The following is a 25072-nucleotide window of genomic DNA, read 5'->3' as shown; positions in this document are numbered from 1 at the left end:
CGACTGGATTATTCGGGTTACGTTTTGGTTTGTTTTTTGTTTTGACAACGTGTTCTACAAACTTTTTAACCAAGAAATCATCAATCATAATCATTTCAATGACTTTAAAGGGTAAGTCTTAAATATTTCTGTTAAATTTGACTTACGTGAAGAAATGACAAAGGCTCTACTCATTTTATCTCATTTAAAAAATATTATTTACATTTTGTAGGTATGGCAAAACAATGGGAGATAACTCCAAATTACCCTAAAAAAATGTTCCCAGATGTGTGTAAAAATAAAATCTTTGGGTGACCTCCAATTACGGCCTTCTATGAACTTGTTAAGTCTCAGAAGGTTCTGATTACTTTTGATAGATATTATATGAATATTCATGATTCTGTATATTATAATTTTCGGGAATACGATGAAATATTTGAGGGACAAACAAGGGTTTGAAAGTTACATTCGTTTCAAAAAAATACAAGGGAACGTTATACAGTCATTAAATGTACTTTTTTTTTTTATTAAGTTTAAAGTATTAATTAAATAATTAGGTCCAATAAATAAATCTAGATAGCTGTGTTCATGGTGTTCATATCAAAATTAATTCCCTTGCATGGACAACTTTTGGTTTAGTTTTGATTGGAAATCAGCGGTGATAGTTTTTTTTTGCATGTATACAGCCAGTTTATTGCGATTTAAAGATAGTTCAATCACTTGCCATTGCACACGCAGAGTTTGCGAAATCTTTTTTCCCCTGGTGGTCCTTGAAGAAAATCTGCTGGTTCTCACTATTAATCTATTGAAGAATACTAAAAATGTGTCAGTCCTATGCAAAATTTAGGTGGTGAAATCCTGAGGACTGACACTTTTCGCAAACTCTGCACACAAGATAGTAAAGGATACTGAATAATGTGGTTTAACCACAATCAATATATATGTATTTTCAACATGTTCAACTAAAAACATAGATAGGAATCCATGCAGAAGCGGCAGTTCACTTCGAATGCTATTCACATTCAATCGGGCATTTTGAACATCAGTCCTGAATGAGATTGGTTTACAGATTTCATGGTATAAATATTGTAACTGATATACAGATATGAATTTACTTTACTTTTATACATACAAGATGTTATTTACCAGTTACAGTGAGCTGACATAATACATGTAATAATTCTGTTTGAAATTTCTCGAATAAAAATAATGTTATATTATTTTCATTGTTTTTCAGTGCAACAGGTATTTTAGTCCTGTTGAATAATTGTTAGAAGGTTGTTGTTTATTTTTATTTATCAGTCAGGGGACTTACTTAAACAAGTGATTTTCTAAATCACTGATTCAAGTAACATTATTTCCATCAAGGTTGGAAGTTGGAGTTGTCTTTCTTTAATAATCACCTATTTAAGTAGCACAAACTAATCACTAGAAGAAGTGATTTCATTTTATTGTAACTTTAAATATAGAATACTAATGATCCAGGGACTAATTATGTTTCTAAACTTATCAGAACCAAAATCTGTGTTGTCTAGGATGACCAGGTCATTTCAGGTGATGACCTTGTACTGAATCTAGGATAATGACATACAAATCACTTGTTTAAGTATCATACCTCAATTTCCTTCCCAAAAATCACTTCTTTAAGTATCATTCTTTTAATAACCCCCACTAATTTCAACACCCCCGAACAGTGAAATTTTTATCGTGAACAGTAGAATTTTATTACAAAATCTTAAAGTTTAAGTTTTCACTTTCATTTGACTTTTTAGAGTGAAAAGTGGAAAAAAAATCTCTTTCTCATTACAACCAGAACCCACATACAAGGCTGAAATAATTTATACTATTCCTCTAAAATTGCCTACTCCTTTTTATGTGTGCAATATTTTATTATAATCAGGTTTAATTTAGCTTAGTAATGGTCTTCATGTGGCTTTAGCATACATGCATATGACTTCGTAAAAAATATGTACACTAGGTTCCACAATTAGATCTACAAAAGTAGGCCCGACCGTGCACCGCCATATTGAAATTTTGGTGTAAACACGAAGTTCACAAAAGTTCAAAACAATGTGGCTATGTTTTCATGAGACCTGGGTAGCGTTTGTTATATGAATTAATTTGGAACTGAAATTGTCAACATTGTTTTTATTGCACACTTATTGTTTTTATCAGGATTATTTATGATCTTTTAACCTTTGACACGTTGTTTTCTTAGCGGTCAAGTAAAGTGTCGGCTTTTTGACTATATCTGGTTTATTTTCAACACTTATAATGTTATAAGTTAAATATTGACTATCTAATGATAATTTTTCGTAAACAATATCTATTTTTCGCATATAAATTAATTGATTTAATAATTATTCTTTATTTCAAATCCACCAATATTAACAGTTCTATTGTTTACATGTACCAAATGCTAATTCACTACGTGATACGATAAGCTGTCAATCAAAACAAAAAATCTATAATCCGACTATCGGGGCATTGAAATCTCAACAGATCGATCAGTTTCCAGTCCCGTTAGTATAATAGTCCAATGACATGTAATTGATTTGACACTTCGTGCTGCAATTTGTTAGAGAAACCTAAAAACTAATGTAACCCTCCTTTTCCTACTGATAAATTCTGAGTTTTCATCTATTAAATCTTATTGTCGAGCCTTCGACTTTAGTCGAAAAAGCGAGACTAAGCGATCCTACATTCCGTCGGCGGCGTCAACAAATATTCACTCTGTGGTTAAAGTTTTTGAAATTTTAATAACTTTCTTAAACTATACTGGATTTCTACCAAACTTTGACAGAAGCTTGTTTATGATCATAAGATTGTATCCAGAAGTAAATTTTGTAAAAATAAAATTCCATTTTTTCCGTATTTTACTATAAATGGACTTAGTTTTTTCTGCAGGGAAACAAAACATTCACTCTGTGGTTAAAGTTTTTAGAATTTTAACAATTTTCTCCAACTATCCTGGGTTTGTACCAAACTTGGACAGAAGCTTATTTATGATCATAAGATAATATCCAGAAGTAAATTTTGTAAAAATAAAATTCCATTTTTTCTGTCTTTTACTTATAAATGGACTTAAATTTTTCTGCGGGGAAACATTACATTCACTCTGTGGTTAAAGTTTTTAGAATTTTTATAACTTTCTTAAACTATCCTGGGTTCGTACCAAACTTAAACAGAAGCTTGTTTATGATCATAAGATAGTATCCAGAAGTAAATTTTGTAAATAAATAAATCCATTTTTTCCATATTTTACTTTTAAATGGACTTAGTTTTTCTACGGGGAACCATTACATTCACTCTGTGGTTAAAGTTTTTAAAATTTTAATATCTTTCTTAAACTATCCTTGGTTTGTACCAAACTTTGACAGAAGCTTGTTTATGATCATAAGATTGTATCCAGAAGTAAAGTTTGTAAAAAGATTACTCCGTTTTTTCTGTAATTTACTTTTAAATGGACTTTCTTACAATCATAAAATAGTAACAAGAGGAATTTTTATTGATTTTTTTCCTCATTGTTGTTGAGCATGCGATTTACAGCAAAAATAGGCGAGACACTGGGTTCCGCGGAACCCTTACAGAAGTTACAAACTTTTTTTGTTCTGTAGTCTCTTCCTGTCCATTTCGACTAACAAATTTTAAAGTTAGAACTGATGCAGACTTAAGGAAACCAATGCAGCCTTCACGATTAACTTGAGAGTTCACAAGCCCGAAGCTCAATTTAAATTTTTTTTTAGTTGGATTCTGTTGGCTTATAGAGAAGAATTTTAAATGTCTGAAAGCAATTTTAATTACCAGCCAATGCCGTAGCGGCAGCGGTTCTCCAAAACGGCTTGTCAGATTTACTTAGAGTTTCGTAAAATGTTAGACTAACTTGTTTAGGGGAGCCATCAATCTTTCGTTTGTGCATTGGGGTTTATTAAGTGGCATTTTGGGGGGCATAAAGAAGGGAAGGGTTTACTTTAGAACCCTATGGGATTTTTTTTTTTTAATTTTTAAATGACTATAACTTGAAAACTGTAAGTGATAGACACACATAGTCTTCAGAAATGATCACAGGACAATAAAATAAATCAAATGAAATAAAGGGTGTCGTGAGTCCCTGGGGGTCACCCCCACCCCCTTCAATTTGAGAATGTGCTATTATCTTGTAAATCGTTGAGATCCCCACCCCTAAAACATATATTTTCTTGTATTGGACAGTAAAACACATCAAATGAAATAAAAGGGAAGTCCCTGGGGGTCATCCCCACCCCCTTCAATTTAAGAATGTGCTATTAACTTGTAAACGGTCAAGATCCCCACCCCTAACCCATATATATTCTTGTATGGGACAATAAAACAAATCAAATGAAATAAAAGGGAAGTCCCTGGGGGTCATCCCCACCCCCTTCAATTTGAGAATGTGCTATTAACTTGTAAACGGTCAAGATCCCCACCCCTAAACCTGTTAACCAAATATAATCTTGTATGGGACAATAAGCAGGGATGATTCCAGGTATTTTCAAATGGGTTCCTTGAACATCAAATTGGGAATTTTTATCCCAATTGGGAATTTTTTATGCATAAAATCTAAGACAAAATCATATCATTTTCCTGTAAAAATGGAAAATGTATATTAAGTTTAACCTCTACACTGATTTAAGAAGTTGTAACATTTTGAATAATTATGGATGGGCTAATGATTATGATATATATGATTCTGATTTCATAGATATGATCACCAGATTACTGGAAAGTTATTTGATTGAGACCAGGGAAGTTGTATTACATGAATACCATTGCACATGATGCACTATTCCAAATAATTATGACGTCTTGAAAGGCTATTATATTCATTCTTTTTACACCTTACTTCGAAGTAACCTAGGCATAAACATATATACCAGCTAACATGAATCTATGGCAAGCCGTTTTACTATTTAATCAAATATAAAAAAGAAGATGTGGTATGATTGCCAATGAGACAACTATCCACAAAAGACCAAAAACATTAACAACTATAGGTCACCGTACGGCCTTCAACAATGAGCAAAGCCCATACCGCATAGTCAGCTATAAAAGGTCAAGATATCTCATGTAATCAGGGATGATTCCGCTATATAGTTTAGGGCCGCTTAGCGGCCCTTAATTCTGCCAGCGGCCCCCAAAAAAATATTTGTGAATATAAATTCCCAATTCAGAAAATTAAAATAAAAATCGGTATTTCCGGAAAAGTTTCAGTCACCGATTACGGCAACTATAATTTTTCATAGTTTCAATGTCGCCAAAACGTGGTAAAATCCGGATAAGAATGCTGACTACGATCGCATTTTATTAACAACGATTTAATTATGTCAACATGAGGTAAACAATTTTAGCAGCCGGATTGAAATGAATAAAATTTTATGGGAGCATTTGAATTCACAAAAGTAGATCGCTCAGCGGGTGGATCAAAAACATGCTTTTTGTCAAAATTGGTTTCAAAGCAGACCTCGGCAAAGAACAAATTCAAATTTTGATATAACATTGATGAATAAATCTTAATGGGCGCCGATCTTATAAAAGCAGATCACCTAGCAAAGCCGGTTATGTAACTTGATTAAAACTTGTTTTGTAAAAGAAAATATTTTATATTTTGCTCTATTTCCTCAAAAGACAAAAGTTTGAGCGTTTTTGAAAATAATGTTGATGATGGAGCATTCATGAAATGAGCCCCCCCCCTAACCCATATATATAAGATATCTTATAAAGTTTATAAGATATCTTATAAAGTTTATAAGATATCTTACATAGTTCATGAGATATGTTATAAAATTTGTGAAATATCTTTTATAGTTTATAAGATATCTCATATAGTTTTCTTTATCAGATATCTTATGAATTGTATAAGATATCTTATAAACAATATGATATATCTTATAAACAATATGATATATCTTATAAACTATATACAGTCAGGGGTGCTACTTAAACAAGATTAAGTGATTTCATTATCACCTATTTCAGTGATTTTTTATATTCAGTTATCACCTATTTAAGTGATTTAAGTGTTTTCTTTGATCTTCAAATGCTAATTTAATTGATTTTCCATATTTTCACAAACTTTTCTATAATTTTCCTACATAAATCAATTATCCCTTTATTTTTGGATATCAATTTCACCAGTGCGCTTGGGCAGTAAGTTAGTGGTTAGTGCGCTAAGGCTTTTAAAAGTACCCTTGGGAATTGTTCTGTAATCAAATATTCATTAACTACTCTTACTAGCAGACAAAGGTCAATGATATTAGGTGACCTGATTGGTTTTCTTTAGAATAAGAATGATTTATTTTAAGGTTATGTCCTGATCTACAAATTATTCCAGTTTTTGCATATCCAAATAAACTGTAAAAAGTGGCAGGCTTATCAAGCAAATGACAATTTCTGCATGTACATAGTTGTTTTTTCAATGAAATTCTGGTCTTTTTACCAATAAAAAAATCAAGCTTGTGGGAAAAATATCAAAAAAATGTTATAAACACTTATTGAAGTGATTAAATTTTAACTTCTCAAATTACTTTTTTCAGTGATTTTGAAAAGTCTGCAAAAATTTTAAATATTTCACAGCCAAAATCACTCAAAGAAGTGATTTTGAAATCACTTGTTTAAGTACCACCCCTGACTGATATACATGTATAAGATATCTTATATGAAGTTTATTTATAAGATATCTATTTCTATAAGATATCTTATAAAAAAGATTATTTTAGATATCATATTTCTCTAATTTTTTGTCAATTAATCCCTTTCTGCACCCATTGTATAAATTTTTTTTAATCAACGTGTGGTTCGTTTGATCTCAGTACTTCATTGGTTAAAATACGATTATGACATCGAATGTTCTTGCTTTCCTCTGAATTTCCTATTGTGACGGCATGAAAAAAAGCGACCATGCCTGATGACGTCACATAGAAAGAGCACATCTTTTTGCAGATCATTCTAAAAGAAGGAATAAGTTTGCCTGCATAATGTAAGAAAATCATTAGAGAAACAGATTCCACCACCAAACCTCGTGTAATACGATATTTATTCACTCCCGACAGTTAAATTTTAAATATTTAAAATGCTCGGGCCAGCCTTGTGTTTTAAATTTGAAAATTTAACTGTCTCAAGTGGATAAATATCGTATTATACTCGATGCAGTGGTAGAATCTATATATACCATATATGGGCAGGAATTCACTAATGCTACTTTAGTGTGACATTGTAAGAAAAAAATAAAAATCATTATAAGCTTCTAAATTTTTTACAAATTATTGCTACAAATGGTGTCCTTCTATTTGTAACCAAAAAATCATTTTCAAACTTGCGTCAGTTTGGATTAACAATGCAAATAATGAATTTGGAGCATGTAACATGGACACTTTTTCCAAATTGAGATTAATGATTCCTTAACTTATTCAACATTCAATATCATATATATTGATCACAGAACATTGTCTATCATCAAAACTCTAAAATGTATATTTTCATTTCTTTCAGAAATTTTGTGAAAACAAGTTTCCTCTACTTTTCTGTCAATGTTACATGCAATGCTTAAGAGATAAATACAGTAAGAATCATTTTCTTTCTGAACATGTAAAGGCTCTTTTTCATTGTGTTACCCTCACATTAAAAAATTGTATTAATATTTTTGCAATTATCTCATTTCTGTCATAAAATAGTGACTTAAATGTTGCATGTAACATGGACACAAAATATATGAATAATGAACCATGCCAGAATTGACCTTAAAAGATATAAAAAGCCTCCAAACAACCATCTGAATGTAAATTATACAATTATACTGCCACATTTCTCATATATGATATTATTTAAATAGTGGTTAATACCAAAACCATTCACCTAAATTTCAGACAGCAGACATATTTTTTAACTATACCAGTAGTTATGATTGTTCATGGTGGTACACTATGGAAGGCTTAATTAAAAGATATTCAAATGTCAAAATAACCAGAAAAATCAAATTAAGACCAAAGATAGATCAATTGATGAAGGAGTCATCCAAAATTTCCACAACATAAAACATTTTTATATCAGTAAGTTTAAGCAACCCGTTTTTTTATGCACAGGGATGAGATTGATAAGAAGACAACCACACAACCATCAGCATCCACAAGTTTCTCACACAATAACTAATACTGACAAAGTAAGGGTACAAAATGATTACATGTATCCCTCATTCATGTGACACAGTTACACTTAAAATTAATAGTATGAAAAACCAAGACAAAATATGGACAAATCTACGAGAGGTTGATACAGCTGCATTTATTGAGAATCTTATTTTCCATCGTTTACATAACTTCTATAAAGAACAGTTTGGGTTTCATCTTTGAGGTTGTTGTCTGATAGACATATTACCCAATATCTCGTTTTATTTCTGCTGGTAAATCTTACATTTATGATAACTTTTTAAGGTTTAAACAATAAATTTTATTTCAAACATTCAAAACAAGTTTCTTGTTTCTTGTTTTCTGTCTCCAACATTTTCAACTATCTATCTGAAAAAAACAACAACAAAAAAAACCAATTAATCTACCCTTAATCAGAACCAAAATCCATGCATAGATTATAAAATTTACAATAATATAGAAACTCTCAAATATCTTGTTTCGATTTTTCAATGCCATTTCATCTTGAAAACTTGTTACCTAAACTACAGGAAGCCACAATTTAAAGGGCCCCATAATGACCAGTGTAAAACAATTCAGAAGAGAAAACCAACACCCACTAGACCATAGTCTTGTTTTCAACTTTATTTGGCCTTCTTTTACTTTTTTGTTTTATAATAAGCGTCACTGAAGAGTCTTTTGTAAACGAAAAGCGTTTCTGGCCTACAAAATTTCAATTCTGGTATCCATGATGAGTTTATTATTATTATTTTGAAATCAGAAGGAGCCTGAACCTCTTATAATGCAAAAGATATTCTGGAATGTCAATTATTGGCATAACAATTAAAAAAAATATGTTACAAATGGAATTTCTCATGATTTCTATAATGGGCATCAGTAAATACATATGATACATGTGTTGACTGGTGATTGAAAAGGGATAAATAAACAAGATTTTGAAATAACTATCTTCTACACTGCTGTAGAATGGTCAAATTGGAGATCACTAGTATGTCTGCATACACAGTCACCAGCATCTGACACTACTATCTGACTGGCTTAAAGGACCGTCACCACCTGACTCACTAATAGGGACCTTATCAGACTGGCTAACACAGACATCATAATCTGCCAGGCTGATAGCTAGGGTTATCACCATCTGACAGGCTGAAAGGGATATCACCATCTGACTGGCTGACAGGGACATCACCATCTGACTGGCTGACAGGGACATCACCATCTGACAGGCTGACAGGAACATCACCAACTGACTGACTAATATGAACATCCCCATCTGCCAGGCTGACTAGGACATCACCATCTGTTGGCTGACAGGGACATTACCCTCTGACTGGATTACAAGAACATCACAGACTGACAGGAACATCACCAACTAACTGATTGACTGATATTTACATCACTATGTTCCAGGCTGACAGGGACATCACCATCTGTCTGGCTGCCAGGGACATCACCATCTGACTGGTTGACAGGGACAGTATCTTTTTGCAGCATCTTCCTGAGAGTTTTCTTCATCACATTTATTGCTGATCAACTTTTTCCTTTTTAGGTTTATATTGCCTGTAGATTTTTTTTTATTAAAAATTGCATGTAAATTTTCAAGACCGACACCAATTTTGTTGTCAATGAAGAAAATACACTTCTAAAAAGAATGTCTAGATTTAGAAATAAAGATGAAGTTTGATGGTGGTAAAACAAGTTAAATTATCAATAATCTCTTAATAGAGCAAAGGAGTTAGTAAATGTTATCAGTTCTGTTCATGCATGTAACATTGACAGAAAGTAAAAGGTTGTATGTCAATGTTACATACATGAAGACCAGAAGATGAAAGTGGTGTGCTTAATAGTCAACTTTGGAGAAATAATATAATTGCTGCCCAGTAATATCTAATTAATCATTTAGGTTATAAAATGTTATATAAATGTCTGACTTTAAGGAAGTAATACCTTTGCATGTAACATAAAAAAATCTGGACACAAAATATTGTTGTCAATGTTACTAACTAGTGTTAAAAGACAAATTAAACAGGAAAACATAAAAACGCTTTAATTTTATAAAATAAAAAATAAGATAATAGCTCCATATGGCAGAAAGTTTTGTTTACGCATGTAACACTGGCCTGAACATGTGAAAGTCTTATTAATAGACTCTGTCAATGTTACATACACAATTTCTTAATGAAAAAAAAGTTTAATTTGGGTTTACTTTATACATTATTTTTTAAAATAAGTATCATAATAATAACTTTGAATATTAAAAATTAGATTAACTGTTGATTTCAACACAGTAAAATCTTCTCATGTAACACAAAAAAGACCTGATACAAAAATCGTAGTCCATGTTACTCATAAAGTTATCATAGGAGCATCAAAGAAATTGTGTGATGACAATATTTCAGATGTTAGTCATTTATAAACTCAGATTTAAACTCATTTTAAAGCTCATAACAGAGGTTTGGAAATCAATGCTTTTAAAACATTATAATTCTGGGTTATGTATGTAACATTGACAGGAACACCAACAAATGATGAGGAAACATTGCTAGTCAATCAGGAAAAAAATAAACACAAATAATTAAAACTCATTTATTTCTTTAATATCATTTTAATGAAGCAAATTTTAAATTTCAACAAGATTTTATTGATTGAATAATTGTATGCACATTTATTAGGTTGTAGCATGTAACCTGGACCCAGAAGTCTGAAGATGTGTCAATGTTACATGCCTTTAAACGATAAGAATTACAAGTAAATATTGTAAAGTCTAGAAATCAAGAAAGATCAACAACTTCTCTGTTAAAAATTCAGCATAAATTTACATTTGATTTAATATTATGCACTGGCCAGTTATGCTTTAAGTGTAATAAAGTACGTAATATTGTTTTTATTCTGGTGTCAATGTTACATTTTATGTTTTCAAATTAAGTGACCAGTTATCTTTATAATGCTGAGAATGAATACAAGTACTAGTTAATCAAATTGGCAATTAATCTGTGGTATTTCATGTAAAAAATTAGATTGATAAGGCAAACCGTACAAAAAAAAGCTTTTGCATGTATCATAGACACCTTTCCTTGGTAAATATTTTCGTGTCAATGTTATGTACAGAAATCTCTCCAGCAATAAAATGAATATCGTAAGGGTCAAACCTGTTTAAATACAAGATAAACTTATTTTTTTTGACAAAATTGCAAAGCAAGTCACACATCATTATCAAAGAACCTAATTTACACAAAAAGTGCATGTAACACTTCATTGTGAGGTCAAAATTAACCTGGTCCCACTCTCTTATCATCTGCTTGATTACTGGTAGATGCCAAGTGTGAAAGATGACAAAGCCACATTTAAATGTAATTATCAGTGGGTTGAAATTTGAAAAAAATAGTTATGTTAATGCTTACTATAAAAAGTATACAACTGTTATAAAAAGATGAGTATTATTGGGCAGTATTGACACGAAAATGAAATAAATTTTCTTACCTATAATATTTTTCAAACTTCAGTTGATTGATAAAAATCATGAAATCCAAATTGTAACCATTGTTGACACCTTTCAAAATTTGCCATGCTGGACCAATAACTTGCTTCCAAAGCTAATCAGCTAATGAAAAGGTGCATGTAACATTTGTTGACGCGAAAAGTTACATGCAATTGTCCATTTTCAAACGTATTTTATTTGCAGCAATAATCGGATTCTGTACAAAATGGGGTTTCTAAATGATAGACTGATCATTTTGCAGTTGATTTTCAACTATTATAGTAGAACAATTCTTCAGGCATATTCTAAATATGACTAGGGGTTTTGCCACTGCAGAAATGTCACACTTTTTGTCTACAGTTTTCAACTGCCAGCACATAACAAGTGCTGATTTTTTTTTTTTTTTTTAATTGGATCCATTCTTTTTGCATGTGGCAATAAAGACTAACCCACTTTGCTATTTAAACAATGTTTATTCTCCATATTTGCATGATTTCTTTATTTTTTAATTGGATAAACACTATTGACCCTAAAATTTCACTAGTGAATTCCTGCCCATATAAGAAATATCATTAGAGACATTGTATAGAAATTATAAGATAATTCATATAACATGTATAATATATCTTAAATAATTTTCTTAAGATGATATCCAATAAACTATATAAGATATCTTGTATAAAAAATATTTATAAGATATTTCATATACTTAATGAGATATCTTAGATGTCTTATAAACTTTAGAAGATATCTTATAAAGTATAAAAGATATCTTATAAGTCATGTAAGTATATAAGATATCTAAGTATAAAGTATATTAGATATCTTATAAAGTTTTTAAACTTTATAAGATATCTTATTAAATATATAAGATATCTTATATATTATAAGATATCTCATATAATATATAAAAAAAAAGTAAAAACACAAAAATACCGAACTCCGAGGAAAATTCAAAAAGGAAAATCAAAAATCAAAAGGCAAAATCAAAAGTCAAAACTCATCAAACGAATGGATAACAACTGTCATATTCCTGACTTGGTACAGGCATTTTCTAATGTAGAAAATGGTGGATTGAACCTGGTTTTATAGCTAGCTAAACCTCTCTTTTTAAGATAGCTTTAAAAAATAAATTATATAAGATATCTCATATATTAAATGAGATATCTTATAAAAATCTAATCTGTTATATAAGATATCTTTTATATTATGAGATAATTTGAGATAATTTGAAATTCCAAAAAATAGCTAAACTGCTTAAGTGCCATAGGTTTATGTTAGCTGGTATACATGCCTTGTTTACCAAAGTTAAGTGATAGTGCATCATGTGCAATGCTATTCATGTATTACAACTTGCCTGGTGTGAATCGAATAACTTCTTCAATCAGTGAACAGGTGAAACTTAATATACATTTTCCGTTTTTACAGGTCAGGAAAATGATATTATTTCGTTTTAGATTGTATATGCATAAAAAATTCCCAATTGGGATAAAATTCCCAATTTGATGTTCAAGCTTAAGGAACCCATTTGAAAACACATGGAATCATCCCTGAAATGTCATTTCATTGTCAGATAAAAGTGTGACATTTTTATTTAAAATAAGATAATTATTTGTGTATGTATATGCCCATATCATTGTTTTATGACAGGCAACCTACAACGTATAAAAATACAAATAAAACACTTATTTTGTATTTTCATTATAGTCCGATCCTGTCATAATTTTTGTTTTTTCAACAAATATGATTTTACCACAATCAGAACCTTTTATGACCTACTCAGTGAGCAATATTCGGTTCATTAATAGTTCAATATTATATAATTATATCAACTGGCTTAAATCAAAATGATGTTTTTACGGTTATATGTATGAGCAATATTCGGTTCATTAATAGTTCAATATTATATAATTAATATCAACTGGCTTAAAACAGAATGATGTTTTTACGGTTATATGTTCAATCTAAATTAAACCCAAGAGTTAATTTATCAGATCAACAAGTGAACTCTGTTTAATACTTTCAATTTATTTTGAAATGTAAAATATTATGTTTCATTACCTCGGTAGATTACCGACTTGAAATATTTGAATTTAAAAAAGAAACTGTAAAGTGACAAATAGTTTTGTATGTATGCAATGTGGCAGCCCTTTATTCATAAATACTGAGATACATTTGCCGCCTAGACACAACACAATAATCACAACCTTATTTATTTCTATGGAGAAAAAAATCAGGTATTTTTTATCCGTAATGATCTGTTATTGATCTTTAATTATTTAAAATAAAATTGGATTAGCGCAATCCGTCTGTATTTTACTGCTTGTTAAAATCCTCGACCAAATATAAAAAGAAGTATTTCAACAATATATAAAATAGAATATTGAAATGAAATTATATCGTATTTCAAGAAAGAAATATGTAAAAAAAATTGGATTGGATTTTTACGATATCGACAAATTTTCACAGAGGATCTCTACCAACGCCCATCAGGAACTGAACGACATGCATCCTGTTTTCATCTACCATTAATATATAGTGTTGACTATGGACGTATAAATAATGTCCGGTTTATGTCCTCTGTTGACTGAGAAACGTAAAAATAAAAGACTGATGTTGGTTTATTCAGAAAAGGAATATAATTTAGAATCCGGTTAATCAATTGTAAAAGGACCTTCTAGAGCCTCAATCTTAACGCACACACATTTATGTCAATTTTTTACAAAGCAAGTTTAAACCTTGAATGAACTTTCCCACGGTTATCCAGAAAGGTCACCTGAGTTTACTGTTACATGATACTATTTCCCGCCAAATAAAAATCTCGTGGACAAAATTGATGTCACTATTTTTATACGACCGCAAATTTTGAAAAAAATTTCGTCGTATATATCACGTTGGCGTCGTCGTCGTCGTCGTCGTCGTCGTCCGAATACTTTTAGTTTTCGCACTCTAACTTTAGTAAAAGTGAATAGAAATCTATGAAATTTTAACACAAGGTTTATGACCATAAAAGGAAGGCTGGTATTGATTTTGGAGTTTTGGTCCCAACATTTTAGGAATTAGGGGCCAAAAAGGGCCCAAATAAGCATTTTCTTGGTTTTCGCTCTATAACTTTAGTTTAAGTTTATAGAAATCTATGAAATTTTGACACAAGGTTTATGACCACAAAAGAAAGGTTGGGATTGATTTTGGGAGTTTTGGTTTCAACAGTTTAGGAATTAGGGGCCAAAAAAGGGCCCAAATAAGCATTATTCTTGGTTTTCGCACAATAACTTTAGTTAAAGTAAATAGAAATCAATGAAATTTAAACACAATGTTTATGACCACAAAAGGAAGATTGGTATTGATTTTGGGAGTTTCGGTCCCAACAGTTTAGGAATTAGGGGCCAAAAAGGGACCCAAATAAGCATTTTTCTTGGTTTTCACACCATAGCGTTAGTATAATTGAATAGAAATCTATGAAATTTAAACACAAGGTTTATGACTATAAAAGGAAGGTTGGTATTGATTTTGGGAGTTTTGGTCCCAACAGTTAAGGAAAAAGGGGCCCAAAGGGTCCAAAATTAAACTTTGTTTGATTCATCAAAATTGAATAATTGGGGTTCTTTAATATTCCAAATCTAACTGTGTATGTAGATTCTTAATTTTTGGTCCCATTTTCAAATTGGTCTACATTAAGGTCCAAAGGGTCCAAAATTAAACTTAGTTTGATTTTAACAAAAATTGAAACCTTGGGGTTCTTTGATATGCTGAATCTAAAAATGTACTTAGATTTTTGATTATTGGCCCAGTTTTCAAGTTGGCCCAAATCGAGGTCCAAAATTAAACATTGTTTGATTTCATCAAAAATTGAATAATTGGGGTTCTTTGATATGCCAAATCTAACTGTGTATGTAGATTTCTTAATTTTTGGTCCAGTTTTAAAATTGGTCTAAATTAAAGTGCAAAGGGTCCAAAATTAAACTAAGTTTGATTTTAACAAAAATTAAATTCTTGGGCCTCTTTGATATGCTGAATCTAAACATGTACTTGGATTTTTGATTATGGGCCCAGTTTTCAAGTTGGTCCAAATCAGGATCTAAAATTATTACATTAAGTATTGTACAAAAGCAAGTCTTTTCAATTGCACAGTATTGTGCAATGGCAAGAAATATCTAATTTCACAATATTGTGAAATAGCAAATTTTTTTTTAATTAAGAGTTATCTTTCTTTGTCCAGTATAGTAAGCAAGAAATATCTGCAAGAATTTTTTTTAATTGGAGTTATCTTTCTTTGTCCAGAATCAACTTAAATCTTTGTTATATACAATATACAATGTATATTCACTTTTTCTACCAACTGATAAATTTAAATAATCTTTACCATTCAGTGATAACAAGCAGTTTTTTTACATCTTAATATTTTATGATGTATTTAAATGAGTAGAAATTGTTGCAAACTTCATTAGAATATTTTAATTGAAATTAGTTTTGGAATAAGGGAAAGGGGGATGTGAATAAAAAATTGGGTTCATTTTTTCTCATTTGAAATTTCATAAATAAAAAGAATTTTTTTTTGAGAGGATTAATATTCAACAGCATAGTGAATTGCTTTAAGAGAAAACAAAAATTTTAAGTTCATTTGAATACATTCATTCTGTGTCAGAAACCTATGCTGTGTCAACTATTTAATCACAATCCAAATTTAGAGCGGAATCCAGCTTGAATGTTGTGTCCATACTTGCCCCAACTGTTCAGGGTTCAACCCCTGCGGTCGTATAAAGCTACGCCCTGCGGAGCATCTGGTTAGCATTCAATATTGTGAGCGAAGTCAAGTTCAAGTTCAACTATGCATCACTGAGATGCGTATCTTCTTCCCACTGCAATTAATTGCTTTAAAAATATTTAAAGATCACTCTTTTAAATACAACACAAAAGTTTACATTCATTGTGCGTAAATGAATATTATGCAACGATGAGTTGATGCAGCTATAGAAGTAATCCTGTTGTAGCCGAAATGTATTATTTATCCTAAAGTAATGCTAACAAACTTTGAAGAGAAAATGCCGTAGACTTATTAAGCATTAGGAATGGTGAATAGTATTTTCTTTTTTTCTTGCATATTGCATATACAAGTTTTAAAACGTTATTTTCTATCTTTCTCACATTTTATACCTTCAGCATTAATTTCCGTTTATTTTCACGCAAGTATGTCTCTTTTCGTAACTTAAGTTATATGCAATTGTAAGCATTAACAACAACCTTTTGCTTTTTAAAACTTTTATTTTGTAATCGTAAAATGGAAATTGCGTAGACTTATTAGCATTTTAGATAGTGATTAATACTTTCTTTTTTACTTGTATAAACAATTTTGAGACCTGTAATTTTTCTTAACACTGCCCTAATTAGGGCCCCGCCGACTAAGGCGGGTCGCCCTATAGTGATCAGTCTGTCCGTCCGTCCGTCCGTCCTTCCGTCCGTCCGTAACACTTTCGTGTCCGCTCCATATCTAGAGAACCATTATGATTTCATACTTAATACTTAACATGATTATCAACCAACACCAGAGGGTGTGTCATGTTGTATGTACAACTTTCTAGGTCAAAGGTCAAGGTAAAAAAATTTGGTTTTAGTTGACAACCCCCTGTCCTGTGGTGAAGATCGTGTCCGCTCCATATCTAGAGAACCATTATGATTTCATACTTAATACTTAACATGATTATCAACCAACACCAGAGGGTGTGTCATGTTGTATGTACAACTTTCTAGGTCAAAGGTCAAGGTCAAAAAATTTGGTTTTAGTTGACAACCCCCTGTCCTGTGGTGAAGATCGTGTCCGCTCCATATCTAGATAACCGTTATGATTTCAAAGTTTATACTTGACATCCATTTCAACAACCACCAGAGGGCGTGTCATGATGTATGTACAACTTCCTAGGTCAAAGGTCAAGGTCAACAACTTTGGTTTAGAGTTGACAACCCCATGTCCTGTGGGATTGTGTCCGCTCCAAATCTAGATAACCGTTATGATTTTAAAGTTTATACTTGACATCCATTTTAACCACCACCAGAGGGCGTGTCATGATGTATGTACAACTTCCTAGGTCAAAGGTCAACGTCAAAAAAACTTTGGTTTCAGTTGACAATCCTGTGTCCTGTGGTGAAGATTGTGTCCGCTCTATATCTTGAGAACCATTATGATTTCAAATATTATACTTGACATCCATTTTAACCAACACCAGAGGGTGTGTCATGATGTATGTACCACTTCCTAGGTCAAAGGTCTGTCTGTCTGTCTGTTGATCTGTCCATCGCTAACAAATTTGATCCACACTATATTTTGAGAGGACAGCTGTTATTATTTCATACTTTATACCTGACAAACATTTTCAACTTGACATATATATAAAGCAACACCAGAGAATGTGTCATAATGTATGCATCCTAGGTCTAAGGTCAGTCTGTCAGTCTGTCCATCCGTTTGTTGTTCTTAACAAATTGTGTCCGCTCTACCTCTCGAGAACCGTTAATATTTCATACTTTATACTTGGTGGGTCATAATATATTGAAGGCATAATTCTAAAAATATGTGACAAATATCAATTGGGCAGCGCCTTTAAACATATTGTTCAAACATCAATCCATACATCCAGAAGTCACCTTAGAGTAGTCAACAATTAGTTCACATCATGCAGTCATATCACTATTATACTATGAAAGTAAGATGAGAATATTTATCAGTTTTAACTTAAAATCTTAGATTGAAATCACACATGAGACTCCTTAGAGTAGTCAACAATTAGTTCACATCATGCAGTCATATCACTATTATACTATGAAATAGTACTATCACTATTACCCCACGTTATTGACAGCGGGGCCCACAGAGATGGCTTCCATCTCAATGATATCTAGTTTATTCAGCGTTAGTCTCTGTTTATTGTTACACAATTATATCTCTTTTAGAAAATTAAATATTTATTAACTGATAAAAAACGGAAGTCAAAATCAAATATAGTTTGTTTTTAAAACTTGATTAAATGTACAGAGTCAGTGCATTTAAAAGAATTAACAACAACATTTTGATTTTTATTTAATCTTTCAATTATTTCAAGCAATCAGATATAAACTGATAATCAATAGACAGGAAATGCAATTGTTTAATTATATAAGAAATCTCGCATACCTTGACTGTCGCTTGCTGGCATAGATCAGAAGGATTAGGGCAATTAATTACTTGGTGTGACACCGCGTCACTCCAGACTGGGAGAGATGTCGCTAATACAATACACAAAAGGTAACGGATTTACGCGAAAGTCGGAGGGAATACTCCCAAATTTCTCCGAGAATTTAGGGAGTGATGTCGGAGTTTCCTGGTGTTACACCAGGTAAAAACTCGGTGTATGGAGTATGGGATGGCTTTCGTGAAAACTGTACTGTATGTATGTTACATGTTTCAAAGTAACAATATACATCATTCATGTCATTAGTTTTGTTTAAATGTATACAAGTTCTATATTACTATTGTCTTTATGTATACTCCACTATAGAAAGTTATAACAGTTCATAGTTTCCAATCATGCATAGTCATGATAGTACACCTATGTTAATACAGAAAAAGTACATGTACATGTATGTCTGTAATAACTAAAGGGTGTTATTACAGCTTCTCTTCATCACTCCAAAGCATTTGCTCAGAAATATACATGCTTAATTACAATGTATTTTAATTTATTGTAAGAAATATGATCAGAGCATGTAATGAGGTTCTGCGCAAGCTTCCCAGTAATTCCCAAGTTTCTCATATATAGTAAGTTACATGCCTTAAATAACTAAGCCTTGTTATAACAGCTAAGTTAATCCCTTAAAAGCCTCGTCTCATTGATTTACCATGGTTAATGAAAAATGTATTAATTTAATTCAAAAATTAGTTATCATGGCTATATATATATGCATTTAGTTTCTGCGCACAGTTTCAAGAGTTCCCTAGACATGCTAGAGGCCACTTAAAATTAAAATATTTATGATTTATTTTACAAATAACAAACATATTTGCCTTTACCATGTTTACTTTGCTGAACTAGTAATCATTATTGTTTAGCCTTTAGGGGCCAGATCAAGTGTGCCTCTGGGTGCAGAATTTTCCTCGCTGTGTTGATGACCCATTGTTGGCCTTTGGCTGTCTCTGCTCTCTGGTTTGGTTTTTGTCTCTTTGACACATTCCTTGTTTCCATTCTCTATTCTGTTTAATCTGTTTACATGTTTTAAATTTTAAAACTTTTTTTCAGATTCTGATTGACTGGTGGCAGAAGGGGTATGAATATAAAGTGGCATTAAGGCCTTGAAGACAGACTATAACATGCTGAAGTTGCAATAACAGTTTGACGAAGACCCACATGTAATTCCATATTGACGGTTGTAGAACTCATACCAACAGATTTCACTTTGGGTATTTATTTATATTGTAATAAGTAAGGGACTTTACTTTAACACGTTTCTTTAAAATCACATAATCTTCAGTTTGCATGCTCAGATTGAAAAAGTATTGCTTACGAGCATCACTGTTCGACTTTCTTTCTCGCCTTGTAAAAGTAGTTACACAGGTTTTTTTCCATTGTTATGCATTGTACCTGTGCAATAATTTCACAATGTGAAACCGTGAAATTTCGTATGAAGTGATTACTGTCATGACTGTCAAGTATGAAAATTTTATAATCTCTTTAAAACATATATAATGTCATTCCAAAAACATTTCTGCCTCGAAAAACACAAAAACTGGCACAGAAACACTATATATGTACTGGAGTCTGGATGTGTAAACTTTTTATCAGGATCTGAACATCATAATATTCAGTATGCTAAAAATAAGTGTTATTAAAGCCATGAAAGCTCAGACGGTAAATAGCTTAACATATTTTGTATAGTTTCATCACTCGATGCATAAATTTGAGAATGGAAATTGGGAATGTGTCAAAGAGACAACAACCCGACTATAGAACAGACAACAGCAGAGTCCGTCATAGGTATTTTTATTGTTCGGCTGCTGTCCTGTGCAATATCTCCGATTAGTAAGCTATAAAGTGACCAAAAATTATTTGTGTAAAATAACATAAAAAAAATCAGCCTTATTTTATATACAAAAATAGAAATTTTTATATCCAATAGTTTAAACATATTTATTTATAGTGGATTGGGAAACAAGTTTTGCAACTTATATTAATCCCTTTCCACTTTTATATCCAATGCATAAAAGAAATATAGTAGGTTTAGGTGTAAAGGTGCAATTTTCACAAAACATATCAAATTTCCCACGTTGTCGAACATAAACATGGATAACATCATTAATGATTTTATTACGATTGACAAATGTTCGAGTATGAGTCCGTTAAAAATTTAAAAAATCTAATATCTCCATTTGAAAAAAAATCTTAGCAAAGACGAAAACCATATGAAACAACAGTTGTTTTCCACTACTGTCAGAGCAAAGGGAACAGTTTGAAAGTGCCAAATAATGAAATATGTCAAAAATCAATACTTTTTTGTAAACACTGTCATGTATGTAAATACTTTATAATGGAAACCCGAACTTCTGAGGGATGTTTATATACACAAATAAGGAGATGGGGTATGATTGCCAAATGGGACAACTATCCACTTAAGCACAAATAAAGTGGATATAAGTAATGATAGGCAACTTCAAAGCCTTCAACAATGAGAAAACCCCATACCGTATAGTCGGCTATTAATGGCCACGATTGATGATTATACGCTATTGCCTCTTAAAGACAAATATATAAACACATTTTGTCCTCGATTTAAATTACTTTTAAAACATAAAAGTAGGTGCAATACATATATTTTTAACTCAAAAAGTTTAGTGACCCCATCAGATACTTGACAAACTCTTAGTCTTCATCTAGATCTTTTGTATGAACACAAAATTCATGGATCACACATTTCTCTTTAACTATCTATAGGAAAGTTTCTGCACTCATGAATATTAGCATCGGCTGTAATCGACGGCTAACTTTACACTTGTATCATATGTTTGTCTGATGTGTAATTGTGTTTTTCACTGTTGTTTTGTTGCTGTCTGGTGGACAAATACATGAATTCTGCATGTCATCATCAAACGCGTGAATAGCTATATATCTGGTAAATCAAACACTTTTTCTTCGCATAGAAAGAACTCTTCATTAATCTGAGCATGGCACGAATACTTTATATCACGAACTATAAATGTGGATACAAAAAATGAAAAACTAAGCGAAATTGTTAATCCCGCATTGCACGACAAAATTTGTTGTATTTAAGTAAGTAGCGCGTGTTCTTGGTTGATTGTAAACACGTAGTAGTCCATAATGCATTGTTGCTCATTTAGTGGATTGGTAAAAAAACCAGGTAACAATAAATTGCGTCACACGTAAATAAACAATTACATGTGCGAGAGCATAAGTATGCTAATTCATGCATTTCCATATAAGGTAGTGTTTCTGACCTGAGTAATGATAACATCAAAATTTCTTTTTGACTTTATAGCTCACCTGTCCCGAAGGGACAAGTGAGCTTATGCCATCACTTGACGTCCGTCGTCGTCGTCTGTCGTCGTAAACTATTTCAAGAATCTTCTCCTCTGAAACTACTGGGCCAAATACTTTCAAACTTTAACTGAATGTTCCTTAGGGTATCTAATTTATAAATTGTTTCCAAAGTTTTGATCTATCAACAAACATGGTCGCCATTGCTAAAAATAGAACATAGGGGTCAAATGCAGTTTTTGGCTTATAACTCAAAAACCAAAGCATTAAGAGCAAATCTGACATGGGGGTAATATTGTTTATTAGGTCAAGATCTATCTGCCTTGAAATTTTCAGATGAATCGGACAACCCGTTGTTGGGTTGCTGCCCCTGAATTGGTAATTTTAAGGAAATTTTGCTGTTTTTGGTTATTATCTTGAATACTATTATAGATAGAGATAAACTGTAAACAGCAATAATGTTCAGCAAAGTAAGATTTACAAATAAGTCAACATGACGGAAATGGTCAGTTGACCCCTTTAGGAGTTATTGCCCTTTATAGTCAATTTTTAACCATTTTTCGTAAATCTTAGTAATCTTTTACAAAAATCTTCTCCTCTGAAACTACTGGGCCGAATACTTCCAAACTTTAACTGAATGTTCCTTAGGGTATCTAGTTTGTAAATTGTATCCGAAGTTATGATCTATCAACAAACATGGTCGCCATTGCTAAAAATAGAACATAGGGGTCAAATGCAGTTTTTGGCTTATAACTCAAAAACCAAAGCATTTAGAGCAAATCTGACGTGGGTAATATTGTTTATCAGGTCAAGATCTATCTGCCCTGAAACTATCAGATGAATCAGACAACCTGTTGTTGGTTTACTGCCCCTGAATTGATAATTTTAAGGAAATTTAGCTGTTTTTGTTTATTATCTTGATTATAATTATAGATAGAAATAAACTGTAAACAGCAATAATGTTCAGCAAAGTAAGATCTTCAATTAAGTCAATTTGACCAAAATTGTCAATTGACCCCTTAAGGAGTTATTGCCTTTTAAAGACTTTTTTCACAATTTGTTCATCATGTTGACTTACTTTAAAAAATCTTCTCCTTTGAAACTGCTGTATCAATTTCAGCCAAACTTAGGCTAAATGAGTTTCAGAGTATCTAGTATAAATTTTATATTTTATTTCCTTGTATGTCAAGAAACATAGCTCCTATGGCTAAAATAGAACATAGGAGAAAATGATTATTTTTTTTGGCTTTTGAAGAAAATAGGACGATCCAAAAAACATTTAAATAAATTGAAAAGCCAAAATAATCATTGATGAAAGATTTAACCAAAAGAATTAAGGTGAGCGATTCAGGCTCTTGAGAGCCTCTTGTTTTTAAAGTCATGTGTGTTATGAAAGTAGATGTCACAGTTGATATGTGGTAATTAATTTGTGCTGTGTGTGTTAATGTTTATTTTTTTACACGATCCTGTTTGTGTTTCAGATTTGCAAATATCATTTTCATTATTAATTAAAAATGTACTTTCAATAAATTTTAGGGAGGAAGCTTGATGGTTCGTGGCATTCCCCTTAATTAGAAAATAATCTATTATAAATATTCAATCAGAATCCAAATTCAGAGCTGTTTTAAGCTTAAATGTTGTGTCAATACTTGTTCAACTGTTCAGGGTTCGACCTATGCAGGAAAATCCAGTTTGCTGTCACTTGACTGCCTCTTGTTCTTATTGTTGAAGGCTGTACCATTGCCTATAATTGCTTACATCCACTTCATTTGAACTTCAGTTGATAGTTGTCTCATTGGTAATCATATCTCCTTATTTTTATAAATATACAATGATTTCATTTTCTTTTACAGGATATAATGGCAAGTTGGGATGAGGTAAGTTTTTCTTCATAAAAGTCATTGTCATGTGACCTATGTCATGTGTCCCATGTTGTCTATAAACTGTACATAAAGATACAGGTGTGTAGTATTCTCAGAGTCAGTTAGTGTCATGTGACCTATGTCATGTGACTTATGTTGTCTATAAAATGTACATTAAGATACGATACAGGCGTGCAGTATTCTCAGAGTCAGTCAGTGTCATGTGACCTATGTCATGTGACTTATGTTGTCTATAAAATGTACATTAAGATACAGGCGTGTAATATTCTCAGAGTCAGTCAGTGTCATGTGACCTATGTCATGTGACCTATGTCATGTGACCTATGTTATAAAGATACAGGCGTGCAGTATTCTCAGGGGGAGAACAGGAGAAATCAAAATGACTACAGTGAACAGAATTTCAATATACAAAATTCCAGGAGACAAAAAAAAAGAAACGTAAGATATTGTAGGACATTCACAACTCTTTAAGTCGGCGAGAATCTGACAACGCCATAGAAAAAATTAAAAACAATCAAAATTCAACGGTCTACATTAGTCATTTCAGGGCCTTTTATAGCTGACTATGCCATATGGGCTTTGATCATTGTTGAAGGCTGTACAGTGACCTATAGTTGTTATTTTCTGTGTCATTTGGTCTATTTTGTAGAATTGTCTCATTGGCAATCATACCACGTCTTCTTTTTATATTCAAAACAATACATTGAAAACTAAAGACCGAGCAACACTAACCTCAACAAAAACTTAGGCTGATCTCAAAACTGATGCATAATACAATTGTCTACAGACTTTTCTAAAAAAACTCTGAAATTATAGACAACAATTTCACTCCTTCTTGGTAATCACTTTATTTGGTATAAACTGTTGAAACTGTAAAAATGTAGCTTGTTAAATTCAATTATTACATTTATGATACATTTGTATGTTCTAGAGGAAAATGTAAAAGATTTGTTTTGCTTACAGAAACTTCTTACAGCTGCAGCGAAGGGGAGTATAAAAGAGGTAGAAATATGTATAAAGAACAGAGCTAACTTGGAATGTAGAGGTGATTAT

At 31.7% G+C, this 25072-nt stretch overlaps 1 long non-coding RNA gene across 1 annotated transcript; it reads left to right on the top strand.

Moving 5' to 3' along the window:
• On the top strand, positions 1-25072 carry LOC134717466 (uncharacterized). Its single transcript, XR_010107322.1, has 4 exons — positions 1-111; positions 19887-20047; positions 23990-24013; positions 24983-25072. It is a non-coding gene; the product is annotated as an uncharacterized LOC134717466 (long non-coding RNA).

The sequence above is a fragment of the Mytilus trossulus genome, chromosome 5 (assembly GCF_036588685.1).
Source record: "Mytilus trossulus isolate FHL-02 chromosome 5, PNRI_Mtr1.1.1.hap1, whole genome shotgun sequence".
Lineage (NCBI taxonomy): Eukaryota > Metazoa > Mollusca > Bivalvia > Mytilida > Mytilidae > Mytilus > Mytilus trossulus.
Note: the sequence above shows the minus strand (reverse complement) of the source record. Positions and strands in the feature narration are given on the sequence as shown.